The sequence below is a fragment of the Anolis sagrei genome, chromosome 13 (genome assembly GCF_037176765.1).
Source record: "Anolis sagrei isolate rAnoSag1 chromosome 13, rAnoSag1.mat, whole genome shotgun sequence".
Lineage (NCBI taxonomy): Eukaryota > Metazoa > Chordata > Lepidosauria > Squamata > Dactyloidae > Anolis > Anolis sagrei.
This window is the reverse complement of record NC_090033.1, coordinates 6,708,266-6,732,939: the sequence shown is the minus strand read 5'-3', so window position 1 is coordinate 6,732,939 and position 24,674 is coordinate 6,708,266. Positions and strand designations below refer to the sequence as shown.

General features: G+C 43.7%; 1 protein-coding gene across 2 annotated transcripts in view; it reads left to right on the top strand.

Moving 5' to 3' along the window:
• Positions 1–24,674, top strand: part of CASZ1 (castor zinc finger 1) — a 379,132-nt gene that overhangs the window by 15,042 nt on the left and 339,416 nt on the right. Inside the window, exon 1 of one of the 2 annotated variants that reach the window (XM_067472685.1) lies at positions 11,470–11,707. The exons of the other annotated variant lie outside the window; for it this stretch is intronic. The gene's annotated coding sequence lies outside the window, so the exon portion shown is untranslated. Of the gene's footprint in view, positions 1–11,469; positions 11,708–24,674 lie in introns of those variants that run through there. 2 annotated transcript variants of the gene reach the window in all.

Genomic DNA, 24,674 nt, shown 5'->3' with positions numbered 1-24,674 from the left:
CACATTGAAGAGCCAGAGTCTTGAGGCTTTTTAGGGAACTCGATTGCCTCCTTGGCAACTTTACCTTCCTAATAGCTTTCTTTACCTTCCTAATTCCATGACCCCTCATTTTGTGGTGACCCCCCTACCATAAAATTATTTTTGTTGCTATCTCATAACTGTAATTTTGCTACTGTTATGAATTGTGATGTAAATATCAGATATGCGGGATGTCTTTTCCACTTACTGCATCAAATTTGGCAGAAATACCCGAAATGCCCAAATTCGAATACTGGTGGTGTTGGGGGTGGGGGGAGACGGGGAATTGATTTCGTCATTTTAGATGCATTAGGAATTAAGAATTAGGATGCTGGTTTTCCCTGAAATAGGCAGTAAGAGCACCTAATGCTTCAGAGAGTGCCTGTTCAGCTATCACAGAGCTCCCTGCTTGAGCGGTGATGGCCTGATCGTCAGCATAGAGGAAACTCTCTGTCCCTTCTGGCAGTGGCTGGCCATTTGTATAAATGTTAATCCTTGATGGAGCAAGCTGGTTTTCCCTGTAACAGGAGGTAAGAGCATCTAAAGCTTCGGAGAGCTTCTGTTCAACCATTTCAAAGCTCTCTGCTTGAGCAATGATGGTGCAATCGTCAGCATAGATGAAACTCCATCCTTTCTGGCAGTGGCTAGTAATTTGTGTAAATGTTAAACACTGATGGAGCAAGCTTCAGAGAGCTTCTGTTCAACCATCTCAAAGCTCCCTGCTTGGGCGGTGATGGCACAATCGTCAGCATAGATGAAATTCTCTGTCTCTTCTGGCAGTGGCTGGTCATTTGTGAAAATGTTAAATATTGATGGAGCAAGCTGGTTTTACCTGTAACAGGCAGTAAGAGCACCTAAAGCTTCGGAGAGCTTCTGTTCAACCATCATTTAACATTTCCACTGCTTGAGCGGTGATGGCACGATCATCAGCATATATGAAACTCCCTTCTGGCAGTGGAGGATCATTTGTGTAAATCAGTGGTTCCCAAACTTGTTTGGCCTACCCCCTGGAAATCAATTTTTCTAAATCTTCTCTTCTTTCTTTTATGCTTCCACCGCCACCTTACAGTTATTTGTCACCCCCAAATGCACCTGTGGCCATTACTGCCCCCCCCCCCCCCGGATAGCTGCAGCGCCCACCAGGGGTGGTAACGGCCACTTTGGGAATCACTGGTGTACATGTTAAACATTGACGGTGTGAGCTGTTTTCCCCTATAATGAACAGCAAGAGCACCTAAAGCTTCGCAGAGCTTCAGTTCAACTATCCCAGAGCTCCCTGCTTGAGTGGTGACAGCACAATCGTCAGCATAGATGAAGCTCTCCATCCTTTCTGGCAGTGGCTAGTCATTTGTGTAAATGTTAAGCATTGATGGCGCAAGCTTCAGAGAGCTTCTGTTCAAGGATTTCAAAGCTCCCTGCTTGAGTGGTGATGGCACGATCATCAGCATAGATGAAACTCTCCATAATTTCTGGCAGTGGCTAGTCATTTGTGTAAATATTCAACGTTGATAGAGCAAGCTTCGGAGAGCTTCTGTTCAACCATCTCAAAGCTCCCTGCTTGGGCGGTGATGGCAGAATCGTCAGCATAGATGAAATTCTGTCTCTTCTGGCAGTGGTTGGTCATTTGTATAAATGTTAAACATTGATGGAGCAAGCACCCTCCACTGCGGCAGGGTGTTCTGTTTTTGCCATCTCTTTCTCTTATCCTGAAACTCAACAAAAAAGCTCCTGTTTTTGTAGCAGATTTCCTATGAAGCGGGTGAGGTGATTTTTTTCCATATCAGGAGTGAACCAAGGGTACAGTTGTGATGTATTTAAAAATACATTACAACTGAGATAATCCTTTGTGATATTATGTTGAAATCTTCAACATTTCAAAGCTCCTTGCTTGAGCGGTGATGGCACAATCGTCGGCATAGATGAAACTCCGACCCTTCTGGCAGTGGCTGGTCATTTGTATAAATGTTAAACATTGATGGAGTAAGCTGGTTTTCCCTGTAAGAGGCAGTAAGAGCACCTTAAACTTCGGAGAGATTCTATTCAACCATTTCAAAATTCCCTGCTTGAGCGGTGATGGCACGATCGTCAGCGTAGATGAAACTCTCTGTCCCTTCTGACAGTGGCTGGTCATGTGCGTAAATGTTAAACATTGTTGGAGGAAGCACTCTCCCTTGAGGCAGGGCATTCTTCTGTTTTCGCCATCTGCTTCTCTGATCCTGGAACTCAACAAAAAAGCTCCTGTTTTGTAGCAGATTTCCTAGCAAGTTGGTGAGGTGGGTTTTTTTTCCATATCAGGAGTGAACCAAGGGTACAGTTGTGATGTATTTTAAAATACATTACAACTGGGGTAATCCTTTGTGATATTATATTGAAATGTTCAACGTTTCAAAGCTCCTTGCTTGAGTGGTGATGGCATGATTGTCAACATAGATGACGATCATGCCATCCTAGATGACGATCATGCCCCCAGTGGTGCAGTGGGTTAAACTCCTGTGCCGGCAGGACTGAAGACTGACAGGTCGCAGGTTCGAATCCAGGGAGAGGTGGATGAGCTTCCTCTATCAACTCCAGCTCCTCATACGGGGACATGAGAGAAGCCTCCCACAAAAATGATTAAAAACATCAAATCATCCGGGCGTCCCCTGGGCAACGTCCTTGCAGACGGCCAATTCTCTCACATGACTTGGAGTTTCACGACAAAAAACAAAACAAAAACGTAGATGATACTCTCTGTCCTTTCTGGCAGTGGCTTATATTTATATATCATTGTATACAATGGAGCTTGACTTATCTCCGGTGCTGAAGTATCTTTAAGCTGTCAGTTTTGACCCAAATCCAATCACTAGCCCTGACTAGCGTGGATCCATCGATTCAGTGATATTTACAGAAACATGGACTTACCATTTAGTGGAGACTAGCAACTGGGCTTGAGCAGAAACTACATGTGATTCAAAGCCAGATTTCAGGAGTCATTTTTTTGTGTTTTTTGTGCAGTGGCATACCTTTGTCCCTGGCAGTTCAAACACATGGTTTATCAGTTTAACAGCTGAGTTACCTGTGTGCCATTACATAAATGTTTGTGAACATCACTTTTTCAAAGGGTTGACTTCTAACAAGGTCTGGCGGAGGCCAATGTATCAGTTTCATTTTCTTCACACAATGACTTTTAAATGCCTTAATGATTTCCCGCTTAATTTGCAAAGAACTTGGCAAAATTGGGAAAGTTCTCGTGAAGACGCTGAGGGAAAGAAAACCCTCCATCATTCCCCTCCAACGATTTGCTAAATCGACGCAAACGGCGCAAGTGAACATCAAGCAGCACTTCCATGACATTCACCCTCTCTACACAAAAACAATTAACCCAGAAGAAGCGTTTGACATGCAGAAGGCCCTGCAACCTCTTCATCGGCTCATGCATTGGCGTCGGGAGGAGGAGAGCCGTGAAGAAAAACGGAGCAGGCATCCAACATATGTATCCTATTGAAAAATAATAAAAGAAAAATGACTTTGTCATTACCTAACATTGGTTTGTCTGGATATAGGCTGCACTCTTTCTCGCTCTCCTCTCCTGCCACTCCTTTATTGTGCAGACCATAAATAACACTTCCAATTTAGCTTTCCAGGTAGCCATCCTTTCCTCCCACATTTATTATCGTCTAACGTGAAATCAGATATCCGGGACCATATACCTTGCTTGCCCCAACTGTCCCCAACACTGGTCAAGGGAATGTTTCCAGAGGCAGAATTCACCCAGCTCTCGAATGATTTGTTCCTGAAATCCTTGCTCTTGTTGACAAAAGTGTTGGAAGAATAGAGAGCGCTGGAGCTGGATTGGATGCCTTCGAGGCGAGGAGTGGCACCCGGGCACCTTTCCTTTCTGGATTCCCTCCTCTCCGTTCGCTTCCCAGCTCTTCCTGCCCTGACTCACGGTGCGGCCTTGAGCAACGTTGTGCGTTGCTTTCTAAACCTGCAAAATGGGAACAAACAATAAAAAGCACACCTGCCTCAACTGGGTGGTGCAAAGTCCTCATTAAGAAGCGATTAGAAAGAACATGATGTGTCAACGCACTGGAGGTTCAGAGGACTCTATTGTCAACGGATGAAGCTTTGCAAGCTTGCCGTCCCAGAAGCCAACAAAACCACGTTTGATAGCTCTCCAGTTAAAAAGGACAAGGGAAACTAGCCCTGGTTGTGGAACTATTTCATGAGAGACCTCGGTCATCATTAGGCGAGGAGGAGGAGGAAGAAGAAGAAGAGAAGGAGGAGGAGGAAGAGGAGGAGAAGGAAGAAGTGGAGGAGGAGGAGAAAAGAGGTCTGCAAAATTCTAAGCAACCACCAGTGCTTAAAGGAAATGAACATTTCTGAAAATCCTTCAATACATGGATGACATACTCTTAGCACAGGCATGGGCCAACTTGGGAACATCCTTCAATACGTGGACGACATACCCTTAGCACAAGCATGGGCCAACTTGCGACTATCCTTCAATACGTGGACGACATACCCTTAGCACAAGCATGGGCCAACTTGCAACTATCCTTCAATACGTGGACAACATATCCTTAGCACAGGCATGGGCCAACTTGGGACCATCCTTCAATACGTGGACGACATACCCTTAGCACAGGCATGGGTCAACTTGGGAACATCCTTCAATACATGGACGACATACCCTTAGCACAAGCATGGGCCAGCTTGGGAACATCCTTCAATACGTGGACGACATACCCTTAGCACAAGCATGGGCCAACTTGAGAACAACCTTCAATATGTGGACAACATACTCTTAGCACAGGCTTGGGCCAACTTGGGACCATCCTTCAATACGTGGACGACATACTGTTAGCACAGGCATGGGCCAACTTAGGCCCTCCATCCAGTTGTTTTGAACTTCAACTCCCACAATTCCTAACAGCCTCAGGCCCTTTCAATTATGGGAGTTGAAGTCCAAAACACCTAAATATGTAACTGTTGCCAAAATTCCCAGGCTCAGCTAGCCTCTCGGGCCTAGCCCAACTAACCAGTTTCATGCTTTGCATTTTCAGTTAACACACTCATCTGAAAAAATTCACAGGAAGAATTCAGACCGCTTGGTCTCTCTGGTCGACTTGTGCATGGAATTTGTTTCTTCCATTTCTTTCGATACCTTTGGTACTTTGGGAGAAAACCCGCCCGACACAAAATCAAGCGGGACCCGAGATCGGCTCATCCTCTGCTCTTCGGCACCACAATCTTTTTTATTAATCCCCTAGCAAACCAAAAAAAAAACCCCTCATTCCTGAAAACTGCTCTCCTCTTTCAGGAAGTCATTGCTCTTCCTTACCAGAGCGAAAACTGGAATCTGCCCTCCCGATTTTGAGAGGCTCCCAAAAAATGGATCAGGGCCCCCAACAAAAGCCAGGGCACAACACGGGTCAAGGTTTACCCGGATTGCACAAGCCTACTCTCTTGTCTGATGAAAGCCATTCCCGAGGGTTTCGGGCAGTCCGTTGTTTTTTTTTCTCGCAGCCTGCTACCTGTTCTTAAGTTCTCATCAGATTCCAGGCTTCAATGGCCAGATTTATTTGTTTAATTATGTTTAATTACAATTACTCGGCTGCAAGCTTTCTACACCGTTGAGGTGAAATGCAGTACAGTAATCATAAAATAAAGACACCAAAGAATTAGGAGCAATTATCCCAGCTCCAAACCTACTTTGGTTTCAAAATGTTGCTGTTTGCTTGCGTGAATGCTTTGCCCAGAACTGCCACCTTCAAGGCAGGTTCGATATTCTTTAAAGGAGTCATGGGCAAACTTCGGCCCTCCTGGTGCTTTGGATTGCAATTTCCATAATTCCTTTAGTACACGGACAACATCCTTCAATACATGACAACATACTCATAGCACAGGCATGGGCCAACTAGGGAACATCCTTCAATACGTGGATGACATACTCTTAGCACAGGGATGGGCCAACTTGGGCCCTCCCTCCAAGTGTTTTCGACTTCAACTCCCACAATTCCTTTAGTACGTGGACAACATCCTTCAATACATGGACGACATACTCATAGCACAGGCATGGGCCAACTTGGGACCATCCTTCAATATGTGGACGACATACACTTAGCACAGGCATGGGCCAACTTTGGAACATCCTTCAACACATGGATGACTTACACATAGCACAGGTATGGGCCATCTTGGGCCCTCCCTCCAGGTGTTTTGGACTTCAGCTCCCAGAATTCCTAACAACCTCAGGCCTTTCAATTATGGGGGTTGAAGTTGAAAACACCTAAATATGTAACTCATGCCAAAACTCCCAGGCTCAGCTAGCCTCTCAGGCAGAGCCCAACCAATCAGCATCATACTTTGCATTTTTGGTTAACACACTCACCAACTGGATTATGTGAATCTACACTGCCATATAATCCAGTTCAAAACAGATACTCATATCACAGGTATGGGCCAATTTGGGTCCTCCCTCCAGGTGTTTTGGACTGCAACTCCCACAATTCCTTTAGTACATGGACAAAATCCTTCAATACATGGATGACATACATATAGCACAGGTATGGGCAATTTCAGCCTTCCCTCCAGGTGTTTTGGACTTCATCTTCCACAATTCCTTCAGTACATGGACAACATCCTTCAATATGTGGACGACATACTCATAGTACAGGCATGGGCCAACTTGGGACCATCCTTCAATACATGGATGACATACACATAGCACAGGTATGGGCCAATTTTGGCATCCCTCCACATGTTTTGGACTTCAACTCCCACAATTCCTTCAGTACGTGGACAACATCCTTCAATACGTGGATGACATATAGCACAGGCATGGGCCAACTTGGGACCATCCTTCAATACGTAGGCGACATACTCGTAGCACAGGCATGGGCCAACTTGGGAACATCCTTCAATACATGGATGACTTCCACATAGCACAGGTATGGGCCAACTTGGGCCCTCCCTCCAAGTGTTTTGGACTTCAACTCCCACAATTCCTAACAGCCTCAGGCCCTTTCAATTATGGGAGTTGAAGTCCAAAATACCTAAATATGTAACTGTTGCCAAAACTCCCAGGCTCAGCTAGCCTCTCAGGCAGAGCCCAACCAATCAGCTTCATACTTTGCATTTTTGGTTAACACACTCACCAACTGGATTATGTGAATCTACACTGCCATATAATCCAGTTCAAAACAGATACTCATATCACAGGTATGGGCCAGTTTGGGTCCTCCCTCCAGTGTTTTGGACTGCAACTCCCACAACCTCTCAATTGTGGGAGTTGAAGTCCAAAACACATGGAAGGAGGGCCCAATTTGGCCCATGCTTGCTTTGAACAAACAAAGAAGCAAAGAAACACAAATGTTGTCACTTGTGAAGTTTGCAGCGTCACATCTGGTGCAAGTTGGCTTTGTTCCAGCCGCGTGATTGGTATTTCTATCCATGTGTGTGTATGTGTGTATGCGCAATGGGGAAGGGGAGGGGTCGGGTTAGCCTTTCATGTAAATATTTGCCTGATTAAGACTTTTTTTCTCTTCCCTTTTCCTTTTTCTTAATAATGTGTAACCCAAGAGCCAAAGTTTCGTGTGAGAAAATGGCACTTGGCAAACAGTGGCTCTCTGATATGCTCTAATTGCTTTTGGTAAATTGACAATAAAGGGGGGGGGGGCGGGAGGGGAGGGATGGAAGCAGATATGACAACATTTAATGCCGAGGAGCGATGGCTGCTGCTTTGGAGCAGGTCATTTATTTGGCTTTTCCAGAGGATGGCGGTGCGGTGGCGAGGAGGAGGAAACCAACAAGATGTTTGTGCACCCAGTGTCCTTTTTCCTCCCTTTCCCCTCCCTTTCACATAGTAGATAGCCTTGATGTGTAATGCATACTTGTTGACGCAAAATCAAGGTGCACCATGTAGCGGAATGAAAATCACTCGTAGTTCATGTTTTTATTAGTCTACACACTGTCTTGCCAGAGAAAAGATATGCAATGCAGATGATCAGTCTCTCTAAGCTCCTGCACAGCTAAACATGTAACTGTTACCAAAACTCCCAGGCTCAGCTAGCATCTCAGGTGTAGCCCAACCAATCAGCTTCATGCTTTGCATTTTCAGTTAACACACTCACCAACTGGATTATGTGAGTTTACACTGCCATATAATCTGGTTCAAAGCAGATAATCTAGATTTTATATGCCAGTGTAGAAGGGGCCTCATACAATCCAGTTCCAAACATCTGGATTATATGGCAGTGTAGATCCAGGCCCAGGCCCCATCTACACTGCGATATTAAATCGAGATTATCTGCTTTGAACTGGATTATATGGCAGTGTAGATTTGTATAATCCTGTTCAAAACAGAGAATGTGGATTCTCCGCTTTGATAATCTGGATTATATGGCAGTGTAGATCCAGGCCCAGGCCCCATCTACACTGTAATATTAAATCGAGATTATCTGCTTTGAACTGGATTATATGGCAGTGTGGATTCGTATAATCCTGTTCAAAACAGAGAATGTGGATTCTCCGCTTTGATAATCTGGATTATATGGCAATGTAGATCCAGTCCCAGGCCCTATCTACAGTGTAATATTAAATTGAGATTATCTGCTTTGAACTGGATTATATGGCAGTGTGGGTACTATAATCCAGTTCAAATCAGATGTGGATTCTCTGCTTTGATAGTCTGGATTATATGGCAGAGTACACACTCGGATTATATCGGAGTCCACACTCGGATAATGTGGATTTTCTGCTTTGATAATCTGGATTATATGGTAGTGTAGAAGGGACTGTAGACTGTGAAACTTGTGCCCCTTCTACACTGTCATATAATCCAGATTATCAAAGCAGAAAATCCACATTATCCGAGTGTGGACTCCGATAACCCAGTTCAAAGCAGATATTGTGGGATTTTCTGCCTTGAGATTGTGGGATATAGGGCTGTGTGGAAGGGCCGCAAGACCAAAAGGTAAAAAGGATGATGGGACTCCTACGAAAACAACGAAGGGAACAAAAAGAAGGGTGTTTCCTGTAGTGAGGAGTGTGCAGGGACTGACAAAACATTGGGATCCAGTTGCCAGAGCGAGGACCACAACAGCACAATTACAACAAGCAAGGCTGCTGTGAACACGCCGCCGGATCTAATGATACCTCGCAGATTGCTCGATTCTTGGACCGAATCCAAAACACAGATGGTCCAAAACTCAAGTTAGCAACACCTGGTAGGCTCTGGAAGCAACAGGAGGAGGAGGAGAGGATTATTATTCTTGCCACTGCCTACTATCATCTCATCTCTGTATATAGAGGGTGCTTTGCAATGAAGGAAGAAATGCTCCTCTCTCTCAAGATGATGGTGATGGTCTCTCCTTCTTCTCCACACAAAGCCTTCTGTAATCTTCCCATCACATCAGGCTTTGTTCCAGTAATCTTATCCAGTAATCTTCAGGCAGGGAAAAACCTGCCACTAGGAGATGGGAAGAGAAGGAAGGGCCTTCTTGGTGGTTGCTCCCAGTCTCTAGGACATCCTTCCTGGAGCGTTGAGACTGGGGAAGACCTTTGGGTTTTGGCAGGCCTTTGTGGGCCACCTGCACAGGGGAAAAGGGCCTTCTGTAGCATGTTGTGATGATTCTTCTTCTTCCTTCTCTTCCTCTTCTCCTTCTTTCTTCCTCTTCTTCTTTAGCTTTTCCTCTTCTTCTTACTCCTCTTATTCTTCTTCCTCTAGTCCCCTTCTTCCACTTCTACTTCTTCCTCTCCTACCTCATTCTTCTTCCTCTTTTTCTTCTCCCATTTCTCCTCCCCTTCTCTCCTTCCTCCACTTTTTCCTTCCTCCTCTTCTTTCTCCTCTCCCACCTCTTCTTGTTCTTCTTCCTCTTAAACTTCTTCCTCCTCTCCCTCCTTCTTCCAGGTCGTCATCCCCTTCTTCCTCCTCCTTCATTTCTTCCTCTTCTTCCTTCCACTTCTTCTTCCTCTTCCCCTCTTCTTCTTTCTCTTCTACATCTTCCTCCTTCTCCCTCTTCCTCCCCTTTTCCATTTTTTCCTTCCTCCTCTTTTTCCACATGTTCTTCCTTCCTCCTCTCCTTCTTCTTCCTCCTTCCCCTTCTTCCTCTTCCTCTTTTTGCCCTTTCCCACTTTTTCCTCTTTTTCTTCCTTCTCCTTCTCCACTTCCTCCTTTTTCTTCTAATTCTTCTTCTTCCTCCTCTTTCTCTTCTTCTTCCTTCTCTTCCACTTCCTTTATTCTACTACTTCTTCTTCCTCCTCTTTCTCTTCTTCTTCCTTCTCCTCCTCCACTTCCTCCTTTTCTTCTACTACTTCCTCCTCCTTTCTCTTTTTCTTCCTTCTTCTCTTCCACTTCCTCCCTTTCTTTCACTACTTCCTCCTCCTTTCTCTTTTTTCCTTCTCCTCTTCCACTTCCTCCCTTTGTTCTACTACTTCCTCATCCTCCTCTTTCTTTTCTTCCTCCTCCTCCTACTTCCTCCCTTTGTTCTACTACTTCTTCCTCCTCCTCCTCTTTCTCTTCTTCTTCCTTCTCTTCCACTTCCTCCCTTTATTCTACTACTTCTTCCTCCTCCTCTTTCTCTTCTTCTTCCTTCTCCTCCTCCACTTCCTCCTTTTCTTCTACTACTTCCTCCACCTTTCTCTTCTTCTTCCTTCTTCTCTTCCATTCTCCTCCCTTTCTTTTACTACTTCTTCCTCCTCTTCCTCTTCTTTTTCCTTCTCCTCTTCCACTTCCTCCCTTTGTTCTACTACTTCCTCCTCCTCCTCTTTCTCTTCTTCCTCCTCCTCCTACTTCCTTTATTCTACTACTTCTTCTTCCTCCTCCTCTTTCTCTTCTTCTTCCTTCTCCTCCACTTCCTCCTTTTCTACTTCTACTTCCTCCTTTTTTCTTCTTCCTCCTTCTCCTCTTCTACTTTCTCCCTTTATTCTACTATTTCTTCTCCTCTTTCTCTTCTTCTTCCTTCTCCTCCTCTTCTTTCGCATCTTCCTTTTCCTCCCCCCCTTCTTCCTCCCCCTATTTTCACTTCTTCCTCTTCCTCCTCTTCCTCCCACTTCCTCCTTCTCTTCTCCTCCTCCTTTTCCCTTATCTTCTCCTTCCTGCCCAGAGCTCAAACAAACAAACACACAAAGAACAAAAACCTCGGCAAGATTTAGAATATATATATATATATATATATATATATACACACACACACACACATAACAATAAGTGCTGAGTTTTCCGGGCTGCCTGGCCGTGCCCCAGAAGCATTCTCTCCTGACGTTTCGCCTGCATCTATAGATGCAGGCGAAACGTCAGGAGAGAATGCTTCTGGGACACGGCCAGGCAGCCCGGAAAACTCAGCACAAGCCAACAAGAGCTCAAAGGCAGGTGCCTTCCTTTGGCCACGGGCAGGAGCGCGCAGGGAGGCGAAGCGGGAGTCCATTCCGGGTTTTGCCTCCGCCCGGCCCTTTTGCCTCTCCGCCTTGCCGTTGCCCTCCTCCTCCGGGGCAAGGCGGCGCTCCGGTCCGGGTTTTCCCCACTCCCTTGATTGGAGAGGAAAATTCAATAATCAAAGCAGAGGGAGAGAGAGAGAGAGGGAAGGGAAAGGAAAAAAAAATCCCGGATCAGGGCAACTTGGATGGCGCATGCGCGCGGGGCGCCTTCATCCCCAACCGCCCGGTCGCCCTGGACTTGGGAAGTCACCCCAAGGCGCCCCAAGTGCAGGTAAGCAAAGGGAGTGAGTGAGTGAGGGCGTGAGTGAGGGGCTGAGTGAGTGAGGGGCAACTCCGGGCAGTGGGAGGCTCCGCCGGGGAGAAAGTTGCCAGAGCAGCCGCCTCGGGAAGTTTGCGCCTCTTTGGGGGAGCCTCTTTGGCTGCCTTTTGTCCCCTTCCATGTTTGGACCCAGGAACAGGTGCCCAGCTGTCAATCAAAAAAGTTCCCGAACTTGGGAAGAGAGGCACGGAAGCCTCACTCCCCTCCCGACCCTGGCTTCTTGCTCTCTTTCTCTCATTCTCTTTCTTTCGCCCTTGCTTGCTTGGATCTCTTTGGCAGGAAGGGGCCAAATTCTCTCCCTTTCCCCAATGTTGGCAAGGATGGAGCCAGCAGGAGCCACATTAGGACCTGCTCTTGCTTGGGAAGTGCAGGACTCTTTCCCTGGGATGGAGAGATGGGGAAGGAAGGAAGGAAGGAAGGAAGGAAGGAAGGAAGGAAGGCTCTCTCTTCCTCTCTTCGAGGATGCTCAGCCTCAGCCCAAGAAGCCAAAGACTGGGGCTCCCAAGGCTTGCAGGATGGAGGGAGGAGGCTACCAATACCAATACTAATAATGCTGGAAGGCTGAGGGCAATAATAATACTAATACTCCTAATAATAATGCTTTGGAAGCTGGAGGGCTGAGGCTAATACTAATACTACTAATAATGCTTTGGATGTTGGAAGGCTCAGAGTAATACTAATACTAATAATAATGCTTTGGATGCTGGGAGGCTGAAGCTAGTACTAATACTAATACTCTTAATAATAATGTTTTCGATGCTGGAAGGCTGAGGATAATAATAATACCAAAACTCCTAATACTAATGCTTTGGATGCTAGAATGCTGAGGGTAATAATAATACAAATACTCCTAATAATAATGTTTTGGATGCTGGGAGGTTGAGGGTAATAAAAATACTAATACTAATAATAATGCTTTGGATGCTGGAAGGCTGAGAGTAATAATAATACTAATAATAATAATGCTTTGGCTGCTGGGAGGCTGAGGGTAATAATGATACTAATACTAATAATAATGCTTTGGGTGTTGGAATGCTGAGGGTAATAATAATACAAATACTCTTAATAATAATGCTCTCAATGCTGGAAGGCTAAGAGTAATAATAATACTAATACTAATAATAATGCTTTGGATGTTGGAAGGCTGAGGGTAATAATAATACTAATACTCCTAATAATAATGCTTTGGATGTTGGAAAGCTGAGACTAATAATACGAATACTTCTAATAATAATGCTTTGGATGCTAGAATGCTGAGGGTAATAATAATACTAATAATAATGTTTTGGATGCTGGAAGGCTGAGGGTAACAATAATACGAATACTCGTAATAATAATGTTTTGGAAGCCAGAGGGCTGAGGCTAATAATAATACTAATAATGCTTTGGATGTTGGAAGGCTGAGAGTAATAATAATACTAATACTCCTAATAATAATGCTCTGGATGCTGGAAGGCTGAGGGTAATAATACTAATACTCATAATAATGTTTTGGATGCTGGAAGACTGAGGGTAATAATAATACTAATACTAATAATAATGCTTTGGATGCTGGGAGGCTGAAGGTAATAATAATACTAATACTCCTAATAATAATGCTTTGGATGCTGGAAGGCTGAGAGTAATAATAATGCTAATACTCCTAATAATAATGTTTTGGATGCTGGAAAGCCGAGGCTAATATTAATACTAATAATAATACTTAGGAAGCTGGAGGGCTGAGGCTAATATTAATATTAATGCTTTGGATGCTGGAGGACTGAGGCTAATAATACTAATACTAAGAATAATGTTTTCAATGCTGGAGGGATTAAGCTAATAACAATACTAATACGCCTAATAATAATACTTTGGATGCTGGAGGGCTGAGGCTAATACTAATACTAATGCTTTGGGTGCTGGACGGATGAGGGTAATAATAATACTAATACTCCTAATAATAATGCTTTGGATGCTGGAAGGTTGAGGGTAATAATAATACTAATACTCCTAATAATAATGCTTTGGATACTGAAGGACTGAGGCTAACACTAATACTAATGCTTTGGATGCTGAAGGGATGAGGCTAATAATACTAATACTCCTAATAATAATGCTTTGGGTGCTGGAGGGCTGAGGCTAATAATAATAGTAATACTCCTAATAATAATGCTTTGGGTGCCAGAAGGCTGAGGCTAATAATACTAATACTAATACTGCTTTGGGTGCTGGAGGGCTGAGGCTAATAATAATAGTAAAACTCCTAGTAATAATGCTTTGGATGCTGGAGGTCTGAGGCTACAAATAATACTAATATCACATGGGCCATCTAGTCCAACCCACTGTCACAATCAAAGCCCCCCAACAGATGGCCATCTGGCGTCTGCTTCAAAGCCTCTAAGGAAGGAGCTTCCACCACACTCCAAGGGCCCTTCCAGGCAGGTCCTATATCCCAGGATCTGATCCCAGCTTTTATGCTTTAACCTGGATTATATGAGTCTACACTGCCAGATAATAATCAGAAAACCTGGGATCAGATCCTGGGATATCGAACCTGCCTGGAAGGGCCCCAAGGCAGAGAGTTCCACTGCTGAACAGCTCTTTGTACAATCAGGAAGTTATTATTATTATTATTATTATTATTATTATTATTTAGAGCATGGTTTCCTCGTTCCTCTGCTAAGAAGGCATTTGGTGTGGTCTGGACCTCTCTGGGGAGAGGATCAACGCCATGTGCCCCTTCCTTTAAAGACTTTGCCCCTTCTTTCTCCCTGCAGGCCATTTGGGAATGCCTCAATGCGCCCCTCGGGCATCCTTGCCTCCCACCCTACCGCCTGCCTCCTTCGCCCTCTCTTTCCTCACTGTGCCAGGCAAAGAACTTCCTTGCTTCCTTATCAGCCTACCATTGCCACTAATATATATAGAGAGATATGTGTGCATATACCCTGGCTAGAAAAAGCTGGATGCAGGGTGTGTATGTGTGCGGCAGGAAGAATATTGGTGAACTTTGGTCATCGAGTTTCCAGATCTCCTGCCTCCTGTTTAATTTATTAGGCGACTTATTTATGCTGTTGATCATAATCTGCGGGCAGGTTTCTATGGAGATGTTAAACCGATCTCTTTGGGAAATCAAACTCCATAGGTGCCCAAGTGTTTAGACAAGCGGCATGGAGGTCTTTCTTGCCTTTTTTGGGGTGTGTGTGTGTGGTTCCCCCCCCCCAAAAAAAACTCCACTTTTCTATTTTGTTGTTATTGTTGCCCCGAGTCCCTTTAGTGAGATGGTGGCAGGGTATAAATAAAGTTTATTATTGTTATATTATTATGATTGTTGTTGCCCCGAGTCCCTTCGACAAGATGATAGCAGGGTATAAATAAAGTTGATTATTGTTACGTTGTTGTTGTTGCCCAAGTTCCTTTGGGGAGATGGTGGTGGGGTATAAACAAAGTGTGTTATTATAATGTTGTTGTTGTTGTTGTTGTTGTTGTCCCAAGTTCCTTTGGGGAGATGGTGGCAGAGTATAAATAAAGTTTATTATTGTTATATTATTATTGCTGTTGTTGCCCCGAGTCCCTTCGGCAAGATGGTAGCAGGGTATAAATTAAGGTTGTTGTTGTTGTTGTTATTGTTGTTGCGTGAGTCCCTTTGGGAAGATAGTGGCAGGGTATAAATAAAGTGTATTATTACATTATTATTGTTGTTGTTGCGTGAGTCCCTTTGGGAAGATAGTGGCAGGGTATAAATAAAGTGTATTATTATATTGTTGTTGTTGCCTGAGTCCCTTTAAGGAGATGGTGGCGGGGTATAAATATACTTTATTATTGTTATGTTGTTGTTGTTGTTGCCTGGGTCCCTTCGGGAAGATGGTGGTGGGGTATAAATAAAGGTGGTTGTTGTTGTTGTTGTTGCGTGCGTCCCTTTGGGAAGATAGTGGCAGTGTATGAATAAAGTGTATTATTACATTGTTGTTGTTGTTGTTGTTGCCTGAGTCCCTTTGAGGAGATAGTGGCAGGGTATAAATATACTTTATTATTGTTATGCTATTGTTGTTGTTGTTGTTTCCTGGGTCCCTTCGGGAAGATGGTGGTGGGGTTTAAATAAATGTGGTTGTTGTTGTTGTTGTTGTTGTTGTTGTTGTTGTTGTTGTTGTTGTTGTGTGAGTCCCTTTGGGAAGATAGTGGCAGGGTATAAATAAAGTGTGTTATTACAATATTATTATTATTGTTGTTGTTGTTGCCTGAGTCCCTTTGAGGAGATGGTGGCGGGGTATAAATATACTTTATTATTGTTATATTGTTGTTGTTGTTGTTGCTGCTGCCCTGACTCCCTTCAGCAAGATGGTGCTGGAGTATAAATAAAGATGATGATGATGATGATGATGATGATGATGATGATATTGTTGCTCGACTTGGAAGTTTCCAAATTGATGTCTTAATCAAGCCCGAGGGGGAAAGTGTGGAATAATGGCTGAAAGTGAAGCTTTTCGGTGCTTTGAACCGGACTCTGATCTTGAACGCTTCTGTCGAAATACGAGAGCAGAAAGTCGGGATCATTGTGAAAAGCTCTTCATCTCCATATGCTTGTCTTCGCTGCGAAATAGAGATACACCAGGGTGGTCTTTCCCTTTGAAATAAATAGGGAAAATCTTTTATTTTTAAGGAACTGTGGTTGTGCTTTATGGTTTGTGCTTGGATTTTAGGAAATTAGGGAAGTTTATGTTGTCTTTGTCTCAATTTCAGTGCTGGCATTGTTTTTGCTGGGGTCGACTTCTCACTCCAGAGTTTCCTAGAAAACTTTTCCTTTAGGTTTCATTGCCTCCAAAACTCATTTAGGAATACCTAACAGTCCTAGGAAGCTATCCCAGACCCAGGGAAAGACAGAGCAGATATTCTGGGTTTTCTGTACTCCGCTCGGTGCCAAGTTCGTGCCATTATCTTCTAACAGGAATGGACCAAGTTGTGTGTTTAAAAATACATCCGTGATGTAGTATCTCTTTTCACTCTGGACTGAGTATTACTATATTGCCATTTACTTGAAACATCTCTTTTCGCTCTCAGCTAAGTATTACTATATTGCTATTTACGCAAAACCTCTTTTTTCACTCTAGACCAAGAATTACTATATTGTTATTTACTTAAAACCTCTGTTTTTGCTCTGGACCGAGCATTACTATGTTGCCATTTACCTGAAATTTTTGTTTTTGCTCAGGACTGAGCATTACTATATTGCCACTTACTTAAAACCTCTCTTTTTGCTTTGGACCAAGTATTACTATATTGCCACTTACTTGAAACATCTCTTTTTGCTCTGGATTGCATGTTACTATATTGCCATTTACTTGTAACCTCTCTTTTCGCTCTCGACGAAGTATTACTATATTGCTATTTTACTTGCAACCTCTCTTTTTGCTCTTGACGAAGTATTACTATATTGCTATTTTACTTGAACCCTCTCTTTTCCCCTCTCGACTTAGTATTACTATATTGCTATTTTACTTGAACCCTCTCTTTTCCCCTCTCGACTTAGTATTACTATATTGCTATTTTACTTGAACCCTCTCTTTTCCCCTCTCGACTTAGTATTACTATATTGCTATTTTACTTGAACCCTCTCTTTTTGCTCTCATCTAAGTATTACTATATTGCTATTTTACTTGACCCCTCTCTTTTCGATCTCAACTTAAGTATTACTATATTGCTATTTTACTTGAACCCTCTCTTTTCGATCTCAACTTAGTATTACTATATTGCTATTTTACTTGACCCCTCTCTTTTCCCTCTCAACTTAGTATTTCTATATTGCTATTTTACTTGAACCCTCTCTTTTCGCTCTCGACTAAGTATTTCTATATTGCTATTTTACTTGAAACCTCTCTTTTCGCTCTCGACTTAGTATTTCTATAGTACTATTTTACTTGAAACCTCTCTTTTTGCTCTGGACCAAGCATTACTATATTGCCATGTACTTCGCTCTGGATCAAGCATTACTATATTACTACTTACTTAAAACCTATCTTTTCGCTCTCGTCTAAGTATTACTATAATGCTATTTTACTTGAGCCCTCTCTTTTTGCTCTCGTCTTAAGTATTACTATATTGCTATTTTACTTGAACCCTCTCTTTTCGCTCTTGTCTAAGTATTACTATATTGCTATTTTACTTGCAACCTGTTCCATTTCCAGATGCCTTTTGGCTTTCCTTTCAAGGCAGCCCATGCCTCCAAACTCCCCGAAACAGACTTCCAAACCAAGGCAACCCTAAGCCGAACTTGTCTGACGAAATCGGCATCCTTGATTGCTTTGACTCTTCCTAATTCTCCAGTGTGTTGTGTTGTGTTTGTCTCCCTTCTGCGTGGCTGCCCTGGTGCCGTTTCATCACCCTTCCCTTCCTCCCCTTGAAATATATTTCTTTTGGGGTAGTTTTTTGGTCCTTTCCTGGCCTTCCCTTTTTGCATTTAATTGAATTGCAAAGACCCACTGACAAGCAACCGCCCAGAAGCCGGGCATGGCATGGCAGCGGAAAAAAAGCAACGCTGTGGCTTTAAACCCGGGGAGTTTGCATATTCCCCTTGTATCTTTCCCCTTTGCTAATTATTGTGTTGTTTTCAGAGCAAATATGTCATATCCATGGCGACCGGGCAGGTTTATTGTCTTTCAGAAGCAATAGCTCACATAAGTAATTAATGACTTTTTTTTCCCTCTGGCTTAGGTTAAACAGATCATTCAAGGAAAGTCATCTCTCCCCCTCTTTCTTTCTTTCTTTCCCTCTCTCTCTCTCTCTCTCTCTCTTTTAGCTCAGTGACATAAGAACATGAGTTAGAACAAGGAAAAGACTTTCACCAAGAAGTCAGGCAGATGCCACACACACACACATTGCTTTTCAAAGCCCCTTCGCATCAGTTTCCAAGCAGTTGACATTGTCATTCCTCATCAAAGGGAAGGCTTTCGTTGCACAAGATGAATCGTGGATGTGTTGTCGAATATGCTGTGAGTTTTCTGGGCTGTCTGGCCATGTTCCTGAAGCACTCTCCTGACATTTCGCCCACATCTATGGCAGGCATCCTCAAAGGTTGTGAGGCGAAACTTCAGGAGAGAATGCTTCTGGAACATGGCCATACAGCCCGAAAAACCTACAACAACCCAGCGATTCCAGCCATGAAAGCCTTCGACAAGACCTCACAACCTCTGAGGATTCCTGCCATAGATGCAGGCAAAATGTCAGGGGAGAATGCTTCTGGAACATGGCCAGACAGCCTGAAAAACCTCTGAGGATGGCTGCCATAGATGGAGGCAAAACGTCAGGAGATAATGCTTCTGAAACATCGCTATACAGCCCAAAAAAACTCACAACAATCCAGTGATTCCGGCCATGAAAGCTTTCAACAAGACCTCACAACCTCTGAGGATTTTTCCCATAGATGCAGGCAAAATGTCAGGGGAGAATGCTTCTGGAACATGGCCATACAGCCCGAAAAACCTACAACAACCCAGTGATTCCAGCCATGAAAGCCTTTGACAAGACCTCACCACCTCTGAGGATTCCTGCCATAGATGCAGGCAAAATGTCAGGAGAGAATGCTTCTGGAACATGTCCAGAAAACTTATAGCAACCCAGTTGGGAGGTCTGTTAGAAACGAAGCGAGTGAGGTTTATATATATCAGTGGAAGAAGAAGAGAAAGAGGACAAAGAAGTGGAAATTGTTATTGTTCAGAAATTATTATTATTAATATTAAATATTGATTAAATCTATATAAATAAAAATGTAATGTTCGTTTGTGGGATTAACATAACTCAAAAAACACTGGATGAATTGACACCAAATTTGGACACAATATTCATATCAGGCCAACGTGTGACCATCACTCATAAAAACACTGAATAACACAGCAGAAGAGACTTAAAAAGCAAAAAAACAAAATTACGTTACGACGCATGCGCAAAACTACACACATTCACACTCTCTCTCACACACACACCCTATACACACACACACACACACAGAGCACACATATATACACATATTCACAAATATATACACACACACATACACACGCAAAGCACATAGACACAGACTGGGCCACAGCAACGCATGGCAGGGGATAGCTAGTATTGAATAAATATTAATAAATATTTATTAAATATTTATAATAATATATATTATGGGAGCATCGAATTGTGCTGACTGTAAACCGCCTTGAGTTGCCTTTGGGCTGAGAAAGGCAGTATTTAATTACGGCAAATAAATAATAAAATAAATATTATTATTATTTTACTGATACAAAAACACAGTATGTCACAGCAAACGGGATCTCTATGCTGAATTTCGTATCACAAAATCACAAGTCGAACACTTCCCAAGCGTCTAGGACTGTGTGATTTATTATTATTATTATTATTATTATTATTATTTGAAACACAACAAGATTAGTACACAGCAAACAAGATCACTCTGCTGGTTGTTGTATTGGATCCCATGTTGGACACTTCCCAAGTGTCTACTAGAATGTGTGATGTATAATGCATGCAGATCCCAGTAAGGTGGCCTTCTGCAGCTGGCAGATTGTAATTTTGTCAGCGCCGATTGTGTTTAAGTACAGGCCAAGGTCTTGAGGCACTGCACCCAATGTGCCCATCACCACTGGCACCAACTTGACTGGCTTGTGCCAGAGTCTTTGCAGTTCAATCTGTAAATTCTATTATTATTATTATTATTATTATTATTATTATTATTATTATTATGCTATTGAAGGCTTTCATGGCCGGAATTACTGGGTAGCCTGTCTGGCCATGTTTCCAGAAGCGCTCTCTCCTGATGTTTCACCTCCATCTATGGCAGCCATCCTCAGAGGTTGTGAGGTCTTGTTGAATGCTTTCATGGCCAGAATCACTGGATTGTTTTGAGTTTTTTTGGACTGTATAGCGATGTTCGAGAAGCATTATCTCCTGACGTTTCGCCTCCATTTATGGCAGCCATCCTCCATGTTTGTGAGGTCTTGTCAAATGCTTTCATGGCCATAATCACTGGATTGGTGTGAGTTTTTGGGGCTGTATAGCGATGTTCTGGAAGCATTCTCTCCTGACATTTCATCCACATCTATGGCACACTTCCTCAGAGGTTGTGAGGTCTTGTCGAATGCTTTCATGGCCATAATCACTGGATTGTTGTGAGTTTTTTGGAGGGGCTGTATAGCGATGTTCCAGAAGCATTCTCTCCTGACGTTTCACCCACATCTATGGCACACATCCTCAGAGGTTGCGAGTTCTTGTCGAATGCTTTCATGGCCAGAATCACTGGATTGTTGTGTGGTTTTTTGGGGCTGTATAGCAATGTTCCAGAAGCATTATCTCCTAACATTTCACCCACATCTATGACACACATCCTCAGAGGTTGCGAGTTCTTGTCGAAGGTTTTCATGGCTGGAATCACTGGGTTGCTGTAAGTTTTTCAGGCTGTGTAGCCATAGAAGCATTCTCTCCTGATGTTTCACCTCCATCTATGGCAGCCATCCTCAGAGGTTGTGAGGCCTACTTCCAGGTGAAAGGTCAGGAGAGAATGCTTCTGGAAGATGGCCATACAAACCAGAAAAATCACAACAACCCAGTGATTCTGGCAATCAAAGCCTTTGACGGTACATTGAGATTTAGCTGCATGGCATTTGGACTCTGGCAAACTTTTAGGGTCCGGTTCCAAACCAGCCCTTCTCTCCATTGTTCGGATGCGCTTGCGTCTCCCGAGTCATATTTAAATGCATTGCTAAACGTGTGTGCTCTCCGTTTCCCCTTCTTTGCTGATAGGAATACGCTATCTGCTTCCCGCAGGGTCTGCTTGTTCCCTGTGATTTACACCGATCCGGGGCCCTGCTCTCCGCAACATCCCTCATCCCCAGCCCCTTATAATTTCATTTCGGGAGGATTTACATCCAACCCATCTCTAGAAATACTCGGGGAGGGAGAAAAGCTTTGCCGACGGCCATAAACAGAAGCTTCTTGGCTGGGGGTCAGATTTGGAAAAAAAGACAAGACTTGTGCCTTTGACTGAAAGCAGGTCCATCCGTGAAAGGCCGTGCTTCGGCACTTGCTCGGAAAGTTGCCTTTCCGTTCCCCCCAGAATAGCCCAGATCCTTTTTGGATGGGTCAGAGGTCAAGCCGTATCTGGTTTGCTTTGACAGATAGTTCTCAACTGAAGCAAAGTTGGTCTGCCGTCCTTCCCTTTCTGCAAAGGTCTCCTAAGTTCAGGACTCTAAAGGGAAAGCAAGCGGGGAAATCCCAAATCAGTCGGTGTTGGTGAAAATACCGAATTTCTTACAATTCCCGAGTACAGAGGCAAGGACTCTGTTGATATCTCTCTGCTGCTGTTGTCCTCGAACTACCAGCGGAGGAATGGAGCAAGGAGGAAAGATAAACAAGCAAACAGACGGTGCGGAAATTAATCTTCGGCTCAAGCAAGAACTGGGTCTCGTTCTCTCTCACCTTGCATTGCATCTTCGGCTTCTCGCGCCCTCATCTCTTGCTTCACTCTTGTTTTGTCGAAGGCTTTCATGGCTGGAATCACTGGGTTGTTGTAGGTTTTTCGGGCTATACGGCCATTCTCTAGAAGCATTCTCTCCTGGCGTTTTGCCTGCATCTATGGCATGCATCCTCAGAGGTTGTGAGGTCTGTTGGAAACAGCTAACACCTCCCAACAAAGGATTCCCCCAAGCAGGAAACAGCCAGGCTTTGAAAGTGCAAGGCTATTCAGTGCTAATCAAGATGACCAATTGCAACATTCACACCTGTCTCACAACCTCTGGTGGTCTTTGTTCCAGGAGTAGAATGTGACGTCTGTAGATAGTCCATGTTTCACAGGCATATGGCAGGGTTGGGAGGAGAGTAGCTTTATAAAAAAGCACCTTGGTCTCACTATGGATGTCCCGGTCCTCAAACACTCAGTGCTTCATTCAGAAAAATGCTGCACTCACAGAGCTCATGCAATGTTGTATTTCAATGTCAATGTTGACTTTTGTGGAGAAGTGGCTGCCACAGCCGGGTTGGGAGGAGAATGGCTTTATAAACAATTACCTTGGTATCCCTACGGATGTCCCGGTCCTCAAACCCTCTCTGCTTCATTCAGAAAAATGCTGCACTCGCAGAGCTCAGGTGGTGTTGTATTTCAGTGTCAATGTTGACTTTTGTGGAGAGGTGGCTGCCACAGCAGGGTTGGGAGGACGGTGGCTTTATAAACAAGCACCTTGGTCTCCTTACGGATGTCCCGATACTCAAACACTCGGTGCTTCATTGAGAAAAATGCTGTACTCGCAGAGCTCAGGCGGTGTTGTATTTCAGGGTCAATGCTGACTTTGGTGGAGAGATGGTTGCCACAGCAGGGTTGGGAGGGCAATGGCTTTATAAACAAGCACCTTGATCTCCCTACGGATGTCCCGGTCCTCAAACACTCTCAGCTTCATTCAGAAAAATGCTGCACTCGCAGAGCTCAGGTGGTGTTTTTCAGTGTCAATGTTGACTTTTGTGGAGAGGTGGCTGACAAGGGCGCCGAAATGGTCAACATTTTCTAATGGCATGATGTGAGTTGTAGTTCACCCACAACCTTATGCGTTGGTTTCCATTGATGTGGAGGGAACTGGGTTTAACGCCCTAAGCACAGGTGTGTCTTTAACCTTCCTAATGCTGCGGCCCCTTAATACAGTTCCTCATGTTGTGGTGACCCCCAAATATAACATCATTTCCGTTGCTACTTCCATAACTCTAATTTTGCTCCCATTATGAATCATAATATAAATATCTGATATACAGGATGTCGTTTCATTCACTGGACCAAATTTGGCACAAATACCCGATATGCCCAAATTTGAATACTGGTGGGGTTGTGGCAGGGGACTTTGTTTTTGTCATTTGGGAGTTGTAGTTGCTGGGATGTATAGTTCACCTACAATCAAATAACATTCTGAATTCCACCAATGATGGAATTGAACCAAACTAGGCACACAGAACTCTCATGACCACATAAAATACTCTGTTTGGTGGGTATTGACCTTCAGTTTGGGAGTTGTAGTTCACCTACATCCAAAGAGCATTGTGGACTCAGTGATAGATCTGGACCAAACTTGGCATGAATACTCAATATGCCCAAATGTAAGCACTGGTGGAGTTTGGGGGAAATATATCTTGACATTTGGGAGTTGTAGTTGCTGGGATTTATAATTCACCTACAGTCAAAGCACATTCTGAACTCCACCAATAATGAAATTGGGCCAAACTTCCCACACAGTACTCCCATGACCACAGAAAATACTGGAAGGGTTTGGTGGGTATTGACCTTGACTTTGGGAGTTGTAGTTCACCTAGATTCAAAGACAATTGCAGACTCAAACAATTATGGATTGGGACCAAACTTAGCAGAAATACTCAATATGCCCAAATGTAAACACTGCTGGAGTTTGGGGAAATAAAGCTTGACATTTGGGAGTTGTAGTTGCTGGGACTTATAGTTCACCTACATTCAGAGAGCCCCCCGGATTCAAACAATGATGGATCTGGACCAAACTTGGCATGAATACTCAGTATGCCCAAATGTAAACACTGGTGGAATTGGGGGGGGGGGGGGAGACCTTGACATTTGGGAGTTGTAGTTGCTGGGATTTATAGTTCACCTACATTCAGAGAGCCCTGTGGACTCAAACAATGATGTATGTGGACCAAACTTGGCATGAATACTCAATATGCCCAAATGTAAACACTGCTGGAGTTTGGGGGGAAATAGACCTTGGCATTAAGGAGTTGTAGTTGCTGGGATTTATAGTTCACCTACATGATGAGAGCCCTGTGGACTCAAACAATGATGGATGTGGACCAAACGTGGCATGAATACTCAATATACCCAAATGCAAACATTGCTGGAGTTTGGGGAAATAGACCTGTACATTTGGGAGCTGTAGTTGCTGGGATG